The sequence below is a fragment of the Coptis chinensis genome, chromosome 4 (assembly GCF_015680905.1).
Source record: "Coptis chinensis isolate HL-2020 chromosome 4, ASM1568090v1, whole genome shotgun sequence".
Lineage (NCBI taxonomy): Eukaryota > Viridiplantae > Streptophyta > Magnoliopsida > Ranunculales > Ranunculaceae > Coptis > Coptis chinensis.
In genome coordinates, this window is record NC_141459.1 from 76,851,572 (window position 1) to 76,871,181 (window position 19,610).

The following is a 19,610-nucleotide window of genomic DNA, read 5'->3' on the forward strand; positions in this document are numbered from 1 at the left end:
GACTTTATCTTCTTGAATCTTGTCCTTTAATCACGGAACTCCTTAGTAACCGACCTTTTCTCCTTTATCTCACTAAAGTGGCACATTTCTGCACATAATAGACTTTGAAGCCTGAAATGCATAAAAACACGTAATCAGTGTTAACTCTTAATTATTACTCACATAATTGGTCCAAAAGTATGACTGTTAAAGGGTTAAAACTACAGTTTTGGGCTCTTATCAGATCCGTATGCTAAATATAGAGAGAAACCACCATTTTCTCAGAGATTAGCTATGTTAAACAAGGATACAAATTTTGACGAGATTAGGGAAGTTTTTAAAAATCTAACGATAAACTTACCTTTTCTTGAACCAATTAAAAAGTTACCACACCATGCTAAGTTTCTCAAAGAGTTATGCACTACTAGGCGTAAGACAAAGATTCCTAAAGACGCCTTTTTAACTGAATGGTCGTCCTACTATACAATGCACCTTAGGGGATACTCACACGACCACTGCTTTATTAGACCTGGGAGCGAGTGTTAACTTACTCCCTTATTATTTATATAAACAAATAGGTCTACAGGAGATGCAACCTACAAAAATGACATTGCAATTAGCTGATAGGTCTAACAAGTATCCTAAGGGTGTAGTGGAAAATGTGCTTGTTAAGGTTTAGGATTTCTGCCATCCTACTGATTTCATTATCCTCTATACAAAAGTCGCTAACGACTTTGTTCTGATCATTTTAGGGCCTCTCTTCTTGGCAACTACCAACGCGCTTATAAACTGCCGCGATGGTTTGATGTCCTTGTCCTTTGGTCATCTTTCTGTTGAGGTCAATGTTTTTAAAATGAGGAAACAGTTTCCTGACATGAATATCGATGGAGAGGTTAGCATGATCGGGAGCTTAACTTATGATTATTTCAAAACCACGTTTCCAGATGAGCAGGTGCACAAATTCCTTTCCTTTGGAAGTTCCAACTTCGACAAGAACTGCCTGGAAGTCGAGGAAGATTTTCTTCGTCTCTTTTGCAACTCTTCCTTGCCACCTCGCGAATCCCACCCTGCCAACATTCTTTCATCCCTTGACACTATGACGGAAGATGAATTTTTCACCCTCTATCCCAGTGATTCTTTTGACCCACCTATCGAGGAATGTATTGCATATCTCAAGGCTTCTAATGATCTAGACCTGAGAGCTCTAATTGACACTCATTTATCTTCCATCACCAATTTTCCCCACCTTCCACCATTCCAAAGGAACATGGAGTTTGCGCTTGACCCTCTGACTTCTTCTGTGCTTAATGATTTTCTAAATCCTCTTAATACAGAAATAATTCCCAAGGAAAAGGCACTTGACACCTTCATTTTCCGAATTGAGACAGTTCCCACCTACACCATGAATGAGTTTTGTGCTAAACCTACATTCTCATTTATTTCATTCCTTACGTCTAAAATTCATCCATATCCACCATATCTTCTACAAACATCCATTTTCTCACGATCATTCACTTGGACACCCTTTCTTTCAAAGATAAAAAAGAAGGTGCATGCGCGGTTACGTTCTAGATCTATCAGACTTCGCTTCCATTTCACTAAGTTGCGTCGTAGAAAATCTTGGTGTTTGATTCTGTTTGGAGGTGCATTCCATGTTATTTATTTATGGAAAGACCCACAACTCTTTAGGTTGTTGACTCCAGTTATTTGTTAAAGTCTCAAGTATCTGACTATAAAAGATTTATTTTGTTGTTTGGTGTACTTCCTTATAATTCCATATATTGGTTAATGCATCATTCAGGTAACCGGGCCCTCCTTATGGAGTGTGTGGCTATAAGTACTGGATCCTAAGTCTACGGTTAACATAATTCATGTTTCCACTCTTGCATGTTTTCTCGATTTTTGAGTCATGTTTCTCTATGAGGTGAATTATATCTTTATTGCTTTTTATTTTTCTTATATTAAATCTTATTCATAAAAAGTAAAAAAATTCAAATCCATAAAAATAGTAATCTAGGAAGTCTCGGGAATCTGACTTTAAAAGACCCACGTTTAAAACAAATTTTCTAAACTCTGTTGTCTAAAATTTGTTTTGGGGTGGGGTGTTCGTTTTTCCGTCCTTGATTGTTCAACTTTCCATTTGTGTTGCTTAGGCCGTTTAATTGTATTTTGATTCGGGTTGACATTAACTGTGAATTTAGATTTCATTCGTTCGCATAACTTATGTCACGCACACATTTCGAGGCATTTTCCATCTTCTTTTATGTCACCCACGGTTGGAATATAGTGTTTTATGGATCATTGGATTGGAAATTCTCTCCTGATAATTTCCATAGCTCATTCGCATAAATTGAATCAGTAACGAAGCAGCAATTTTAGTTTGAAGTTGCACGAAAAATCGACACATTTCGAAAAATTGAATTGGGCTTGGGCCCAAAATCTCGCATGCACGTGTCATGCACGTGTGTCCCCTTCCTTCAAACCAAAACAGATCGCGAGTTTTCCTTTTCACTTCCGCCATTAACAAAGCTTCAAACCTTTAAAAAAAAAAAAGTTCAAACTCATGCCCAAAGTTCAAACCCACTCCAAATCTTCTCTACAACCTCTCCCACACCATTTCCATCATTTTACACCACCAAAAACATAAAAATATTCAAAAAATTTGAACTGCCACCGCCACCACCGCGCCTCCTCCTATTATTTCTAGTGAGTTTGGTTTCAAACTCTTTCCCCACCTTATTCAAACCTATAAATCGTCGACAACCGTCAATGGCTCAAAGACGACGAATTTTGTCGGAACAAGCTTTTACGGCTGACCGCTTTGCGCCGTTTTACGGTGACGAGATGATTAGGAGGGATTGGAGGCATTTGTGGTATTCGACGAATGATTTTTATCACGAAGATTTGGTTCGACAATTTTTTAGGACAAGGGAGTTGGATGGGAATAGAATTTTTGTTAAGGTGGCGGGGACGAGGAGAGAAGTATCTACGAGGTTGTTGGCTGAGATTTTAGGCATTCCGCCTAGACGCCATCTCGACGCCACATTGCAGGAATCCCAATTTGGTGGGATCGAGCCTTTGATGAACATGACGGTGTTGGAGGGAAACTACAATGCGAGCTCGCATTGTGTTCGCCAGTCGTCTCTGCGAACCAACCAGCTGGCGGTAGCTCAGTGGATTGGTAGGAATGTCATTGGGAAAGAGAAGGTCAATGACATCAATCTGAACTGTCTTCACATTCTATGGATACTCCAGGAGCAGAAGTTTGAATTCTATATTCTCGAGTTTTTGATTAATATGATTAGGGGAGTTAGGAAAAGTATTGCACCACTCCCCATTTTGATAACAAAGATCATGATGAGTTTGAGAGAAACTCCGAAAACTGAGCGTACTATGATTAAGTTGCATAGGAATGTCATAGCGTATACGGACTGTGTTTAGAAGGTTTGGAGGTTGCCTGGAGAGAGGGTAGGGGAAGAGACTGACTCGGAGGATGAGGAGGACACGACATGTTTTGATGCCGATGCCTTGGAGAGGTGTACGTCTGATGCAGAACACATGTTAGAACTTCATCGAGGCATGCATTCTCTCAATACTATTTGTGATGATCTCCGGACTCGGCAGGCTACCATACATCATAACTTCGAGACTCGTGCCCAGCGCGAGGATGAGCGTTAGGAAGAGATGAAGGTCGAGATGGAAGCTTAGCGAAAGTTCCGAGAAGATATGCTAGAATACTACCCACCCTATGGGGGTTCTTCTACTGAGGAGGCGTCTGTGAGGCACGAGCGTCGTCGCCGAAGGACGGATGGCTTTGGCCCATCAGGAGCTCAGGAGCCATCTCCTTCTCATGTTCAATCCTCTACTAGTAGCGCGTGGTTTAGGAATATTATGAGTTGATGTTGTTTTTTATTTGTTTTTATTAGTTCGGATGTTAATTTTTGAATTTCGTAGTTAAATTTGAAATCGGTAGTTAATTGTATTTGAATTTGAATTTGAATTTAATTTGGTTCTTTTCAAATTGTGCGTTGATTTTATTGTAATCCCACCTTCCCGAATTGTTTGGGGGTGGTATTATTTATTCTAGCATGATTTTTATATGATCCTCAATGTTATAAGTTATTTTGGAGTGATTGTTGGAAATATTACCAATATTGGCAGGCTATGAGTAAATATGGTGGTAGGATGAAATCTAAAAGAGTTTAGAAGTTACTATTCTAAATTCCACCTAAAAGATATTAGGTTTGTTTTGGAATAGAGAATATTGGTTATTTCTGTTTTCGGTTTTGGAAATATTTTGTTTCCGGCAATTGCCTTAAAACTTTTTGGCAACTTGCCGATTCGTTTTGGAAACTCAAAACCTATATAAAACTTCTTTCATTCTACACTCACAACCCACACTACATCTCACTTTCATCTCTCACCTTTCACTCCCAAGCTTCCCTATTTTCTTCTTCACTTCAGCTGCACGGAGCGCGCCCTGCGCCTAAGTGCTTGTCACTCAATTTAAACCAGAGTGCACCCCGCGCCCATCCCAAGCTAAAAGTGAGCGCACCCTGCGCCTAAGTGCCTAGAACTCGAACATAGCCTGAGCGCACCCTGCACCCTATCCAGGCATAGTTTGAGCGCCCCCTGCGCTCTGACCCCCGTGGGCACGAAAAATTCCAATTTTTAGTAGTCTGTTCCAGGATCGTTTGCAACTATTCCAGAGGATAGTTTTGTGATGACATCTCCTACAGTCATACCTGAACAATCTTTCGAAGACTTGTTGGGAAGCGAGACTTATAGAGGTTGGTTCTGCGACAGGATCTTGCAGTTAGGATGGCGACATCTACTGGTAAGTGATGATGACTCGTATTCACCTCAGCTTACTGCTTATTTCTACGACCATGCTAAATTCTATTGTAACCAAGATGGAGAACAAAAATTCTCTATCATAATTGATGACATGACACTAGATTTTAGTAAGTCTTTGGTAGCGTTAGTTTCGGGATTTCCCTTGCCTGATCCTATACACACGTGGGGATATATGACCGATAATGCATACCTCTATGACTATACATATTTCCATGAATATTATGGGGGAGGGGTGTTTCGTATAATGGACCAAGGGCGTTATAACATAGCCCTTGGTAGCATGTCCCTGAATGTAGGAACCACCATGTTATTCATCATGATGAATATTTTGGGGGAGTGGCAGTTTACTTCTGCAAATAGTACCGCTGGTGACGTTTTCCTTGCTTTAGCTAAAGGACGTCGCCGATATGACATTCCCCGAGTATTAGTGGCTAGTCTTAAGAGAGCCCAAAGCATGAGGCATAAATATCTTCTTATGCCTGTTTTGGTTTGCCGCATCATGCATGGTTGTTTACCTATATTCTGTACCCAGTTCACGGATTGGAAAAGAGTTGAAGTCATGAGACCCACCAATTGGGTGGCTCGTTCATTTCGAGTTATGACTTGGTTGGGATAGCTGGTGCAGCCTCATTTGGTTGCCCCTTACACCCCATCCGACCAAGTGGCGCTAAACAGGTTAGCTATTGTAGATAATAAATGGCGTGAAGCTTGGCAAATCACCATGGCATGGCAGGACGCGAAGGAACCTCATTTCTTTATTGAAGAGGATGAGGATGATGCTTAAACGGGAGTTAAGGTAAGTTTTTAGTTTCAGTTAGTGTCTACTTATGTCCCAAGCAATTTGATTCTTGTTAACCCCATAACGGGTGAAACTCATATAGAGTTGCGTCTATTTTTCTTTTTCTATATTAGTATGTTTTAACCTTGTTTTGCAGATGTTCCAGAATTTCACGCGTTTCCATGGTATTTCTCTACCCTTTTTATTTAAATACTTTGAGGACAAAGCATGTTTCTTGTTGGGGGGGATAGAAACACGTGTAATTAAGGCATCTGTTAGGATATAGATATGTATAATATGCACTTATTTTCTAGTAAAACATCAAAAATTTCACAAAAAACGAATAAAAAGTTTATGTTATACACTTAGGAATATTGGTATTGTTTTCTTTCTCTATGCTCTCAATAATCTAGAAGTCTCACGTAGCTTTTGCATGAGAATAGTATTTAGAAACTTAGGTTAATATGTATGTAATAATCACTGCATCTATCTATAACTATATTACATGAGTATCTGTGATTGTTTGGCAGTAAGTTTCTGAAATCTAGGCTAGAGTACTTATTCTACAAATCCTGTGAGAATATAGCCTAAAGCCTTATATGAATGAAACATTTGAGAAATAACACAAAGGAGAATTAAAATCCGGATAGAGAAATCACACGTCCACTTGCTTGATCACTATACCATATCCTAAGCGAGAATTTAGGCCCTCTTTGGATCGATATAGCCAGAAATTCAAACCTTATGAAATTATTTTTCGCTAGTCACCCCTATGAGCCTTTCTTTAGCCTTTCATAAACCGCAAATTCCTTTACCCTATTACAAAACAAAACAAAACAAAAAAATCAGCCTACCCATTCTTTGAATGAGTCTGAGAATAAAGATGAAGAATAGAAAAGAGAAAGACCTTTAAAATCAAGAATTTGTTAGTCGCTTCAGATAAGAAAAGAAAGTTTCCATCCAAATAAAAAAAAATAAATAAATAAAAGAAAATAAAGAGTTAGAACTCCAAAAAAATAGAATAAAGGAGTCAAAAAGCCAAAATAAAAAGGCTAAAGATGGAAACAAAGTGTAGAAGCAAAAGAACAAGAGTTTCTCTAGTTACGTAATATGAAGACCCTATTAACTCAGACTTGTCCATTTTGAATATCCATTTCCTTCCTTATTAAATCATCTCCTAATCCCCGCAACACCTAATAAAGACATCTAGCTCAATTAGGAATAGGTTAGTGTGATAGTAAGTGGCAGATGTGTTTGATCGACTCCGGCTTCCTTGTGTGTCATTGAGATTGTAAGGTAAAGTGTGCCCACTGCATACTGGAGTAGCGAAACTTGAGCGGAAAAATCAGAGTATTTTTGTCTTGACATTTATGTGAGGACCTACTTAAGGACGCTATTATGAGTTTTCAGAAATGGACCTACTAGTGCATTTCATAGTAGTACTCATTGTATATATGTTTATTCATAGATGATTCATTAGTATGCATATATTAGCTTAGGTTTTGACTTGATTATTCTGTATTCATTGCTAATGAGATGTATAGATAGTTGAGGCATAAATAAGGAAACAATAGTTTTATTTCTTAGTCGTTGTAGTATAAATGAAGTTTGTGAGTACCTTCACTGAAAAACTCTTACGAGGCTATAACTCGTCCACTAGGGAATTCTTAGTGGTTTAAGGCCTTGTTGTATATGGTCAATATATGCAATCACACTCGGCGAAACAAGAGTAGTTAGAACTCCATTTTTGGTCATTTATTCTAATTTCTCATATTTGCTTGAGGACAAGCAAAATGCTGTTTGGGGGTGGTTTGATAAGAGCCCAAAACTGTAGTTTAAACCCCCTAACAATAATACTTTTAGACCAATTATGCGAGTAATAAATAAGAGTTAATGCTGATTACGTGTTTTTATGTATTTCAGGCATTTGAGTCAATTATGTGCAGAAATGTGTCACTTTGGCGAGATAAAGGAGCAAGGGTTGGTTGCTAAGAAGTTATGTGATTAAAGGCCAAGATTCAAGGAGGAAAAGCCTTTTTAATGCCCGGTCAAAGCTGAAAAGTCAAAGTCAACGCGGGTAGAAACAGAGCACAAAAGTCATCAGAACTTCCGAAGGCCGTATCTTTGGACTCAGACCTCGGAATTAGGCCTACCTTATGTCAAAATGACCGGCTCGGAAAGAATTTTCCAATGGTCTAAACCTTAACCCAATCAAAAGAGCAAAAGTGGATGAAAATTCTATTGAAACAAAATCCAGCTGAAAAGGCCTCTATGGACTGAAAAAAATTGGGTTTTGGGCTCGATTTTCCAGCCCAAAACATGGCTCCTCATCCCATGCACGAAAATGTGGATCTTGTCTCCTCCTTTTCAACAGACAAGACTGAACTCTTAAGAAAAGTAGAAAATTAGGTAGCCATTGGAGAATAGTTTTAGATCTAGATTTAGACTCCATTAATTAATTAGTTTTACTATCTTGTTTTAAATTCAGTTATTGAATTATTGTTATTGTTATTCATTAGATCAATAAATTTAATTAGTTTTTCATAATCTAGTTTCATTTTCATTAAATCATTGTAGTTTCAATTCATAGATTTAGTTATTTATCATTATTAGTTTCAATTAAATCTTGCATGAGTAGATTTCCATTTAATTCAAATAAGCAAATTTAGAATCTTTATATCATGTCTTGCTTCAATTCATATGGAAATGATAGTTTGATGAATCAAGGCTAAACCTCCATTAGAGGGGTTTGATGAAAGCTTGATTGTTGTTAGCGTAGAATAGTCGTAATTTTCCATTCCAATCCAGAAAGTAATTAGTTCACCATGAGAATGGGTTTGATTGCTTCACATGCTAGTTGTTAGTTAGTAGAGATTGCCATGAACAATTAGGGATTAGGAACACCCAATTGCTATGTGAAAGCATTGCAATTCGGATTACGACGAATCTTTGCTAGTTAATTAAGTCAAGTTAAGGTAAAATCAATCCCCCCTAATTCCTTATCATAGTATCAATTTAACATTTTATAGTTGAATTGTCATATTTTGTTAGTATAAATTCCACCGTAGTATAATCCACCTCATACTCTCATTAGCTTTGGATAGACCGATAACCTTAGAAAACGCTAATACTAAAGAACTAGGAGTGGAACGAATCTTCTACTCCAACTTTATTACGATAGCATTCGAGAGTAGAAAACTTTGATAATTAGTACACAAAATAATTTTAGTTTTACTTGCGTTTGAGTCTCGTACTTAGTCATGGTTAAAACTATCGTTTTTGTCCGATTTATCAGTATCTGCCATTGTTTATGATACCAGGACTTTTGACGAGATGCCTAACACCAACATTTCTGTCGATACCAGGACATTCTGTGCTCGGTATCTACCATTGTTTTTGATACCAGGACTTTTGATGATATGCCTAATACCAACATTTCTATCGATACCAGGACTTTATGTGTCCGGTATCTGCCATTGTTTCTGATATTATGACTTTTGACGATATGCCTAATATCAATATTTCTGTCGATATCAAGACTTTATATGCCCGGTATCTGTCATTGTTTCTGATACCAGGACTTGTATACACCATATTATAACATCATTGCATTATGAATCCAAAATTTTTATTAATCATGAATATTCTTGCTACATAGCTCATTACTTCAATAAAATTGAAAAAAAATACACTATTGATAAAATACCTTCAGATTATTGACATTCTGAGGTTTTGGAAGTACATCACCATCAATATTCTTCAAGTAATATGCTCTGTTTACTCCCCCACCTTGTGTACAGTATAAGGCCCCTCCCAGTTTGCTGATAATTTTCCAGCTCCCTTCTCTTTTGTCGCTTGAGTGACTTCTTTCAATACTAAGTAGCCTTTTTGGAAACTTCTTCCTCTAATTTTCTTATTGAATGCTTTCCTTAGCTGTCTGTGGTAACAATCAAGATGAATTCTTGCTTACTCCCGTTTTTCCTCTAAGTTTAAGATTTCTGCCTGCATCCCTTGTTTATTTAATCCTTTTTCCACAAGCAATATTCTGGATGTAGATACTATCATCTCAGCTGGAGTTACTGCTTCCATCCCATAGGCCAGAGTAAATAGTGACTCTCCTGTAGTAACTCTCGAAGTTGTTCTGTATGCCCATAGCACACTATTTAGCTCATTGACCCATAAACCTTTCTTATCTTCTAACTTCTTTTTGATATTATCCATAATAGTCTTATTTGTCACATCAGCTTGCTCATTCCCTTGAGCATAATAAGGTGCCAATGTGAAATGTTTGATCTTATATGATTCTAGGAACTCTCGCACCTTGTTTCCAATGAATTGAGGACCATTATCTGATATGATGCCATATGGTAAACCATATCAACATATCACTCTTTCAAACAAAAATCCGATAATATCTTGTTATTTGATATGTTGCAAAGCTATAGCCTCTACCCATTTTGTAAAGTAATCAGTCACAGCCAGCATGAACCTTTTCTTGCCTCTCCCAGGTATTAGAGGTCCAACAATGTCCATACCCCATAAAGCAAACGGCCATGGGTTAGATACACAGTGCAATTTCTCTACCGGAACATGAATTGTATGACCATGTTTCTGACACTGAATGCACTTCTTTGCATATCGAAGGCAATCCCTTCACATTTGTGACTAGAAATATCCTTGCCTTGTTATCTGGTTAGCCAATGATCTCCCTGCTGAATGATTTCCGCACTCCCCTTCATGTGTCTCTGCAATGATTTGATTAGCATCGGCTGCCGATATACATTTCAAATGCAGACCCCCGAGATTTTTCCGATACAAGTCATCATCTATTAGCAAATATCTTTCATCTCCAAATTTTACTCTTCTAGCCTCATTTTTATCCTTGGGTAACTCACCTTTGGACAAAAATAAAATATAACTGCTTAACCATGACGCCCCCAGCGTATCTATCTCCATAATCTCAAGATGCTTTATATCGATACTCGGATGCTGCTGGACACCCACTTGCAACACACATCCTTCTGTATTTTCCAGCATAACAGCAACATATGCTAAATCATCTGCATATCGATTTTCTCCTCGATCAAGATGCTGAAATTTGATTCTGCTGAAATTCTGAAGCTTCTTTCTGACGAAGTTCAAATAATCAATCATATTATCACATTTAGCTGCATATCCTCCATTAATTTGACTTACTACTAGCTGAGAATCACTGAATACAGATAATTCTTTGACATTTAATGATGTAGCCATTTCCAATCCTGTAATCAAGGCCTCATGTTCTGCCTCGTTATTAGACGCATGGAATCCTAAGGTAACTGCTGATTCCAATCTCTGATTATCTGGTGTTATCAAAACTGCTCCGATACCACATCCCTTTTGACCTAATGACCTATCGACAAAAAGTATCCACCCATTTGTACCAGCCCATGGATCATCCTCATCCATTACATCATCAGGTTCTTTCAACTATAAACCACTATCTTCTTAAATATCCTAATTTTCATCTTCAGTGGGAAAATCTGCTAGAAAATCCGCTAACACTTGGCTCTTTTTTGAAACTCTATTCCGATACTCAATTCCAAATTCATCTATAAGAACCGATCATTTTGCCATTCTCCCTGACTTGGCTGTTTTGGCCAAAGTATGTTTTAACGGAAGATTTGTCATAACAATGACTAAATGGGCTTGAAAATAAGGCTTCAACCTTTGAATGGAATAAAGAAGTGCTAATGCATATTTTTCCAACATCGAATATCGAGTTTCAGTCTCCAGCATGGTTTTAGATTGAAAATAAATAGGTCACTCAGCCCCATTTTCCACTTTTACTAATGCCGAGCTAATAGCAAAATCTGATACTGCTAAATATAAAAATAAAGTATCACCTTCCTCCAGCTTTATCAAAGTTGGCACATCTTGGAGATACTTCTTTAAATCTGAGAAAGCCTCTTCACATTCTTCCTCCCACATGAACTTTATATTTTTCTTCAGCAATTTGAATAAAGGTTTGCATCGGTCGGAAGTTCTTGATATGAACCTATTTAAAGCTACAATTCTTCCTATCAGCTTCTGTATCTACTTCCTAGTACTCGGAGAAGGCATCTGCTGAATAGCTCGAATTTGGTATGGATTCACATCTATTCCTCTTTTTGTGACTATATACCCCATAAATTTACCTAAACTTACCACGAAAATACATTTCTCTAGGTTGAGCTTCATATTAAATTGTCTGAATATCTGAAACACTGTATCAAGGTCTTTAACATGATCTTCTGCTTTGTTTTATTTGATTACTATATTATCGATATAGACTTCCACAATATGTTTAATCAAATGCGTAAACATTTTCTCAACTAATCACTGATATGTTGCTCCAGCATTTTTTAGACCAAATGACATTCGAACAAAACAGTAAAGACCTCCTTCCACAACGAATGCTGTTTTTAACTGATCTAAAACTTCCATGACAACTTGAAAATATCCTAAATGCCCATCACAAAAACTCAACAATTCAAAACCCGCTGTTCTATCGACCAATTCATCAATTCTGGGCATCGGATAGTAATCTTTCGGACATTCTTTGTTAACATCTGTAAAATCCACACAAATCCTCACCTTGTCTTTCTTTTTTGGGACAACAACAATATTTGCCACCCATTCTGAGTTATCGATTTCTTTGATGATTCCACATTCCAACATAGTTTTTTATTTCATTTTGCACTGCAACCGCATATATCGGCCGAACCTTTCTATGCTTCTGATGCACAGGAACTGCTCTTTCTCGCATATTCAACTTATGAGAACATATAAGAGGGTCTATACCCAGAAGATATGCCATCGACCAAGAGAATATATCTTTATTTGTCCTTAAGAAATCTACCAAATTTTGTCTGACCCCCACACTCAGCTCTGCTCCGATAAAAGTGAAATAATTTTCATCATTCTGACCGATATTAACTTTTTGTACCTCCTCCATTGTTTTGCTTGGAACTACTTCCATCTCCGTCTTCAGCTCTGATGTAAATCTAAAATCCTACTGATTCTTCCTGGTATTGGATTTTAGAGATAAATCCTCTGCTAATTGCTATTTGATGTCTTCCGAGATGCCCCCAGTATGTATATTCTTCTATTTCATCATACCTTTTACAGTAACAAAATTGCATTTCTTAGATTATGACTGATCACCTCGTATCTCATGTAGCCCAAAAATAGTTGGAAATTTGATAACTTGATAAAAAGTACTGGGAACCGCTCTCATAGCATATATCCATTTTCTTCCCAATATAGCATTATGATACGAGTGATGCTTGATGACTATAAACTTAGTCATTATTGTTTGTGGACCTGCCCTTACTGGCAACTTTATTTCTGCCGCTGGTCTAGTTGAAGTTCCATTAAAGCCATACAAATTAAACTGTGGCTCCTTCAAGTGCGACTCATCAAATCTGATACCTGTATATGCTTTCTAAAACAGAATATTGACCGAACTTCCGCAATCCACCAATATTTTCTGCACATCATAGCCAGATATCTTTAATGTAATTAACAATGCATTGTCATGAGGTAACATCACCTTTGACAAATCATCAGGAACAAACATAATAGCTCCAGGTATGCTCGCCGCTACTAATGATGGGTTCACTGGTATCGGCTCTGTGTTCACCTCTAACACTTCCTTTACTGTTTATATCTTTCTGATTTTATCTCTTATAATCTTCTTCTATGGGATAACTCCTTTGTAAATCATGTTGATTACTTCTAAAGGCTTACCATTCACCATCGTCGTTACTTCTGGCCGAGCATCTGCTCTGAACTCGCGAAGCTTCCCATCTTGCATTAACCTGTCTACCTTTCTGAGCAACTGTAAACATTTATTGGTTTCATGATTTTTGACCTTATGGAAATTACAGAAATGTTTATCTTCTATTTCTCTAAGCTTGTGAATCAGATGTTGGAAATAAGGTTATTTTCCCACCCTTCTTAAGATATCCTCCACTGTTGTGTTAATGGCGATATAATTGCTTGGGTCTAACTCCTCTTCCAGCGACCTTTCAAACCTCTTTTTCTGTGATGGTTGGTTCTCCACCTTTGCATAAGAATCTACTGTCTTCCTCTTATCAGACTTATTATAGTTATCCTCTTTAGTAGACTTACTTGATTCCGATACCTGTAATACCGACTAATTTGATGCTGCCATAATTCCCTCCTCAAGTTGCACATCTTTCTCAATCTTATCATATAACTCTCTCAGAGTTTTGATCTCCTTCCGAAGCATATATTTGTGCATGTCAGAACCTGGAATAAGTCCTGTCTGAAATGCCATTACTGCTGTTATTTCCGATTGATCTAAATGCTCCACTAGCTGTGCCTCCGCCCTTGAACCGAGATAAGATAATCTTTAAAGATTCCTTTTTTCCTTGCTTAAGCTAGAACAAGACTGACACCTGCTTCGGTTTTACTCACTGATGACCATAATTTGACAAAAAGTTCTCTTCAATCTCCCGATAACATGATATTGACCCTTCCGATAGAGAACAGAACCACTTCAACGCTTTCCCCTTCAGGCTTGCAGAAAAAGATTTACATAATAATGAATCCAGATAAGCTGTACCTTTGTATATCGAAAACTGATGCCGATATTCGAATAGATGGTCTATCAGATATGACGTCCCATCATATTGGGTGAACTTCGGAAGTTTGAACTTTGGTGGAATGGGCATCATCTCGACGGTCTAATGTATCGGATTTCTACTGACATCGTCTGCCAATTTCTTTATCGAAGCAGAAGTCTTTTCCATAAACTGGTTTTACATCATCTCCTGTATCATCTCTTTAGTTATGGGTTGATGTATCAGCATTTCAAGTATCGGCGATGCTTCTGTACTTCTTTCATGTTTTTCCGATGCTTTTTCCACAAAATGACTACCTGATTTAGAACTACATTCCTTTTCCTCTTTTCCCTGGATATCCTTTACAACCACACTCGGACTCCCCTTCTTCATCTCTTGGTTCTCCTTTAGTAATATCGCATTTTGCTTCTCCACTTCCTTCAACCTTTCAGAATTTCCTGAATTGAAGTGCTACCTTCCATGTTCTCCTCCTGATATCGCCGACTCTCGGAAGCTCTTGTATTTCTTGTTTGCAATTGATTATCGTTATCCACTCTTTTGCTGTTTTTTTTCTTCCTTGGAGCCATGATGATTCACATATCACTATATTACTCACCTTTCAAATTATGGATTCTATATCGAAGAAGAAGAAAACTTCAAATTTTCTTATTCTCGATGCACAGACAGCGCCAATGTGATGTCTCAAAACACTTTCTCTCTTATACTCTAAGATCACACAATCTTAATGAATAGAATGAATGAAACATAATAAAGGAAGAAGATGAAATGGATCTGTGTTTATTGATTTGTGATAACAGTTTACAATTTCTCTCTTTGTTTCTCTCTATTTCTCTCTCCTCTTTATAATTATTTTTCTGATGATCAACTAATGAATCTTCTCTTACACTTCCAGTCATTATTTAGTATCTTGATTTAGCTTTGACCCATCCAATATTTGACACGTGTCTCTTGTCCTCTTCCTCCTCTTTTCCCGCTCAATACCTGCAAATGTTTAAACATAACCCCGAAATATACCGAAACATTGACCTTTATGTCAATGTTTCAAGTTTTGAAATATCAATTGTAATATCTTTAAGTACGATATTTGCCCACTACACCCTCAGCAGCCAAATCTACGAACAAATTCAAATTTATCCTCTGATACTCTGATGGAATCCTCTCCTTGGCCACCAGCATGACCTAAAGTAAAACTTGGTCTATGTTTATCCGGAACATAGCGTATATAAGTATATAACTCGCAAATTAGACAACGTACTTCAAAGTTTTCGCACTAAAATGACGTGTAAAGAGTCTAAGCTAATATACATATGGATCGACATTTTTCAACATGATCTAGATCATCGATCACCAGGAAGAGTGTAGTACTAGATATTGCTATATTTGGAATCATCAACCATGTCAATTTGTCATTGACCTTAAAGCTTTCATGGCAATCAAAACTCAAAAGTACAATATAATGGAGCTTGCGTAGTTTGAGCTTAACAAGTGTTAAGATAAGGACAAGAGCACATCCAACACCTTTCTATCCAAAGCGACGTCGACACGTGGTTGGATATCACGACGCCTATGTAAGAGAGAGACCACGCCATAAGCTTTTGACAAGTGGTATATAATTAAATCCATCGATGCAAGTATATATATTGTGGTATGTGTAGATGCAAAAGAATATTATTACTATAAAATGCCTTCTTCATATATGATGATCATCTTAGAAACGGAAACTTAAGTTAGACTTTCATTTGTTCCCATTTGATTGGGACTGTTAAAGGTGTGAATTGATGGCGAGTACTACTTTTGGAGCTTTTCATAGATTAGGGTTTTCCACAAGCGTGCAATAAGAACTATGTCTGTGAGTGCATACTTGGTGAGTAAACCTAACTAATGATTTCGTGTCACTTGAGGAAAATAACGTCCAACTGTATTGTTAACAAGAAATGTGGCTCACACCCCTGCCTTCCTAATCCATTACTCAAAACCTCCCCCATGTCGGCCCAACATATTAAACCATCCTATTTTTAAGCTTTTATGAAATAAACTCTCTATTTTTGCTAAAGTAATAAAATTTCGGTCTATTTTTAAATTCCAAACAAAATTGATTTCCTTTTTTACTCTTTTTCTTTTCCAGCACACAACTCTGTTTTGGGGTTTTTATTCTCGCCATTTTTAACCAACAATGACACAAAGAACACACCGATTTAAGCTCGGAGTTGAGTTTTATTTTCGCGATTTGATCTCTTCATTCTCACATCATTAAAGAATAAGGTTTGGCATGAGAGAAATCTTCTTATTTTAACTTTTGTTTTAACCTCTTTTCAATACACTTCTTTGAACTTTTGATTATCCTCTTTTCAATCTTCTTCTTTATTTTAATTTTACTTATTCTCTTCTTCGTTAGATTCATGTCATTAAAATTTAAATTGGTGATATTGTCATGCTTTAAATGTTGAAAATATTGCATACCTATGTAAATATAGATTTACGGATATATGGCTGCTGAAAATACTGCATACCTATGTAAATATAGATTTACAAATATATAACTATGTAAAAATACATTTACATAGATTCATCAGTTTTTCTTTGTTGTTTTTTGCAAATGCAGACATGGATGAGACTGTTCTTTTTGTTATTATCTACGAGACGCAAATTAGGAGTGTCTGTGTTGGGACTAATGGCATAATTGGTGATTTGAAGCGTACAATTTCTAAAAAGTGGTCTGACCTTACTCCATTGTCTATATAACTTTCTTTTGTAAGGGATTCGAAGCGTGTATTGTGACAGATACTGACTCGAAGCTTCAATCCCTTGTTTGTTTCAATTTGGTTAAAGGTTTTGATACATTCTTGATAACGGCATCGTAGAGAGAATTTTTAGCTTTACGCGACGCTAGTTCTAGTTTCAAAGTCTCTTTTCAGGATCCTTTTTCTACTTCTACAGATTTGGTTGTTAGTTCTTCTATATTTTCTGCTGTATATGATGAAAAATATGTTAAAGTTGCTTCTTTGCCTATTTTGACTGGTATAGGACAGAAATTTCTTGGTGGTGTTCCAATATTGAGGAAAACTTCAACTTTTGAATCTTGCTGGAACGTCACTTGCCTATCACTGCAATGGTGGACAAGATCCGTGGGAAAATTATGAAAATGATGTCTGATCAGCGGGAGTCGTCTAGGAGCTGGACTACTATCTTATGTCCGTCTATGGAAACTTTATTGGCTGAGAAGATCGAGGTGGGGAGAAATTTGGGGGTTCTCAAGTCAAGGGAGGGTATTTTTGAGGTGCGTGCTACTCATACTCACTCGGTTGACTTGAATAGAAGTCTTCTTGTAATTGGTGGAGAATCGAAGGATTCCCTTGTGCGCACGCACTATGCTCCATTTTGGTTGATGGATTGAATGTGATAACTTCTTCTATTCTCAAACATTCCGCGATAGTTATTCAAGAGCTATAGTACCTGTGGAGAATAGTAAAATGCCTGCTAAGATACCAAGTGTGCTTGATTTACTACCACCGGATCTGAAAAAGAATATGGGGAGACCAGACAAGAAACAAAAGCACAACACGGGTGCTGCAAGAGGTAGGAAGAAGAACAAGGGCCCTTGCCATGGCCACCGCAACCCAAGAGTGGGCTCCACTCCTACAACATACTCTGCACTGGTTCAATTATCTATTCTTTTATGGTTTCTCTTATATAAAAGTAAGATGTCAATGAATTTGTATTTTTTCATTTATTTTTTTTATGTTGCTCGAATATGAAAAACAAGATGTCGATGAACTTGCTTTCTTTTTTCTGATGTTGGATTTTATATGTTACGTTTTTTAGTTGGAGATTTTTAAAACAGCTAGTCAAAAGAGGTTTTATATTACTGTGTAAAGATAGTTTTACATATTAACTTTTGGGAATGAAATTAGCCTGACACCTGATAGAATATATGTAAATGTATTTTTACATAGTCATTATATATGTAGATCTATATTTACATAGTAATTTTTGGGATTGAAAAATTCTCGACACCTGACCAAATATATGTAAATATATTTTTACATAGGCAAATATATGTAAAACTATATTTGCATAGTCACTAAAGCTATGAAAACTTAAATTTACATAGTAACTTTTGGAAATGAAATTAGCGTCGTGACACCTAACAGAATATATGTAAATGTATGTTTACATAGTCATTATATATGTAAATCTATATTTACATAGTAACTTGACCTATGAAAACTTAAATTTACATAGTAATTTTTTTAACTTTATAGATTACTCCCATTGCGAAACTATGTAAATGTATTTTTACATAGTCAATATATATAAATCAAACACTAGTTAAATTTACATAGCATCAACTAGTAGATGTTTAAGCTAGCTTTGCTATCCAATTTAGCGATAGAGGATGAAATGGTGATCGGTTGTTTGGAGATTATGTGTTTGCGACGACAATAAATAGCTTCTTAATAACTACCATAATGAAGTATGTTATTATGACAAAAAGTGATTTTTCAAGTAATCTTGGATTCACAAATATAGATAATTATATTGGTGCTTAACCTCAAGTCTTTGAGGGGATAGAGAAAGGGCCCTCATTAGGCCCTCAACATTTATTACATTTATTACATTTTTTTACAATATAATATTTCCTTAAAAAACGTTTATCTATTAAAAACCTTATAATTTAATTATAATATTAATATTTTATGAAATGAATTTAATTGATCTTAATTTCATCCATCATAATAAAATGTTTTGGCAAAGTAATTAGAGGATTGCTAGCGTCCCCGCCCTCTTTAAAGGGGTAGGACCGCCCTAACCACACTACAAACAAGAAAATACTAAAACTTTTTCACCTATTCTAAAGGTTTTCACCTATTAATTAATTTTTGAGAACAAGTCAATTAATGAGTTGACTCACTTTCTTCTCTCTCTTTTTTAACAAATGCAGCACCCATTAGTTCCGGCTGCCGGAATCCGTTAAGGTGAGTAATTTTTTTTTTCAAACAAAAGAAGAATCAACACTTAATGTTCTTTGTTTGAGATACAACAAAAGCATAACATCATAGCATCAAAATAGATGCCTTCAAGTTTGAGATGTAAATCTTCTAGAAATTGGACACCCCCCATAAAAAGTTAACCATTAATAAGTAACCCCATCACCATGTTTACAACAAGTGAACTACAATAATTTCAAAATCAACTATATATGATGTATGATGTTTTGATAGTTGGTGGTGGTGTGGAGAGGAAGAAAAGAAGAAAATGAAAAATCAAATGAAAAAGGTTAATAAAAAAAATTATCAACAATTAATTGTAACAAAATATGATAAAGATGAGAAAGGTCGCAGTGATGGCGGTTCAGACGATGGCGG